The following is a 2,596-nucleotide window of genomic DNA, read 5'->3' on the forward strand; positions in this document are numbered from 1 at the left end:
GTGGCCGAGGGGTTCTAAGCGCTTCAGTCCGGAACCGCGCGACTGCTACGGTCGCACCTTCGAATCCTGCCTCGGGCATGGATGTGTGTGATGTCCTTAGGTTAGTTAGGTTTAAGTAGTTCTACGATCCAGGGGACTGATGACCTCAGATGTTAAGTCTCATAGTGCTCAGAGCCATTTTTTAAAACAGAACAATAAACAACTGGCAAACCGATAGCTATATTAATCTAATAAAAACCTCGGCGTATCTGACAGGGGGGGTCGCGAGGAAAGACGCAAATAAATTAATTTATTTCGAAATTTGTGGTAAGTTCCTAGGGGACCGAACAGCTCAGGTATCGGTCCCTAGGCTTACACCTTACTTTAACTTACGCTAAGGACAGCACACACACACATGCCCGAGGGAGGACTCGAACCTCCGAGGGGGGTGGGGGGAGGGCGTTCGAACCGCGCAACTACCCCGCACGGCCAGTAAATTAATTACAATTGCAAAGTGTCCAGTGATTTTCATAATGTTAATCGAAAATATATAGTACTACGGAAAAGTATATGTTACATCTGTGGTCGGTGTTGAAAGCAGCCGTTCATTGCATTAAAATTGAATTCTTCAGAGTGAGGCTTGAAGTAATTGGATTATTTTAAAATTGTTTTGATGGCCCTGCGCATTGTCTCAAGGCTGCGGCTCGATCTCACCATACTACTGCAGGTAGTGGTTCAAGTGGCTGTGAAACATATCATTGGAGAAACCAACGACACTTGTCTGTGGCTACGTTCAGATTAGCTTGAAAATTTTCTAATCCCCAGTGCACCAACTCAGGCGGCTCAGCAGACGACGGCTCTCGCGTGGAAGTCTGGCAGTGGAGGCTCCCGAAGATTGCTATGACGGTTGGGAATTTGGAAATTTGTGGTAAGTTTCTATGGAACCAAACTGCTGACGTCATCGGTCCCAAAGCTTACACACGCTACTTAATCTAACTTAAACTATCTTACGCTAAGGTAAACACACACACCCATGCCCGAGGGAGGTCTCGAACCTACGACGGGAGCAGCCGCGCGAACCGTGGCAAGGCACCCCTTAGACCGCGCGGCTACCTCGCACGGCTGCTGTGACGGCTGCAGATGACGTTGAAGTCTAATTTCTGATCGAGTGTTAATTAAAAGAAGTCCTTACATTGTCACAGGGGCAACGGCCTTGCCGCAGTGGATACACCGGTTCCCGTGAGATCACCGAAGTTAAGCGCTGTCGGGCGTGGCTTGCACTTGGATGGGTGACCATCCCGCCGCCATGCGCTGTTGCCATTTATCGGGGTGCACTCAGCCTCGTGATGCCAATTGAGGAGCTACTCGACCGAACAGTAGCGGCTCCGTCAAAGAAAACCATCATAACGACCGGGAGAGCGGTGTGCTGACCACACGCCCCTCCTATCCGCATCCTCAACTGAGGATGATACGGCGGTCGGATGGTCCCAATGGGCCACTTGTGGCCTGAAGACGGAGTGCTTTTACATTGTCACCTCTAGTGTTTCTCATTGACTTTAGATTGATTCGGCTCTGGATCTTCCAAGTGCCGACTGATCAAGCTGTCACCATCCATTGTTATAATGTGTAAACATTTGTTTTTTATAGATTCAAAATGTTTGGTAGTCTCTTACGTTTTCAAAGGCCCAGAACCATGGGTCCCCATATCAGTCTTCAAGACGTTTATCTCTAGCTTTCAATGCTTTTTGGGAAACGGCGAGCTTTCTACATTTTGAGTACAACGGCACCGTCTGCTAAAAAGAGCGAACCTCCTCAGTGCACCTCCAGGTCATAAATGTTTTTGCCAGCATTTCGCTCTGTGGGGGATGCTGCTGGTGTTTCTATACAAAGCGTGACGTCCTATGGCTGTGCTCCAGTGCAGTAGCTGTTGGATGGTGGGCCACTGTCTCTCGCGACCTCCCTCCTCGCCCCCCCCCCCCCCCCCCCGCCAGAACTGCTACTGAGTGGTGGTTGCCTTCACTGCTTCTGGCGATCTGCGTGCCTTTTCACAGTTTGGTTGCTTCTAACATTTTCCCACGTCTACAGGGCATGCAAATACCAATTAAGAGTAAAATAATAGTAAGGCCGCATTAGTTACTTGCGGACAATCACTAGTATTACTGTTTATCATAGTTTTCGGTGTCAATTAAGTATTTTGATCAAACGGGATTCGCTTTATGAATCTACAAACGTTACAGAAAAAAAATCGGTCCCATAACAGCTGAAAACCGACAATCTGGACATTCGATATCAGATAGTCACTCATAAGTAGCGTAATGTTGAGAAAAAGCGGAAATCACTGATAAAGCTCTAGGGATCGATGGAATCTCTATCAGACTCTATACAGAGATTACCGATGAGATAGCCCCTCTTCCTCCAAGAAGAAGGTGTGACAACCAGTTGTAAAAAAGTACAGGTCACGCCCAATTACAAGAAAGGTAGCGAAAATGATCCACAAAATTTACGTCGAAAATCTTTAACATTCGTCTGTTGTAGAATATGAATTCCGAGGTTTCTGAGCTCAAACGTAACGAGGTATCTAGATGAGAATGAGCTCCTTAGTACCAACCATCATCGA

General features: G+C 47.4%; 1 pseudogene; it reads left to right on the top strand.

Moving 5' to 3' along the window:
- Positions 1 to 1,182: 1,182 nt before the first annotated feature.
- LOC124791179 lies at positions 1,183 to 1,299 on the top strand (annotated as a pseudogene).
- Positions 1,300 to 2,596: the final 1,297 nt, after the last annotated feature.

This window comes from Schistocerca piceifrons, chromosome 3 (genome assembly GCF_021461385.2).
Source record: "Schistocerca piceifrons isolate TAMUIC-IGC-003096 chromosome 3, iqSchPice1.1, whole genome shotgun sequence".
In the NCBI taxonomy this organism is placed as follows: Eukaryota; Metazoa; Arthropoda; class Insecta; order Orthoptera; family Acrididae; genus Schistocerca; species Schistocerca piceifrons.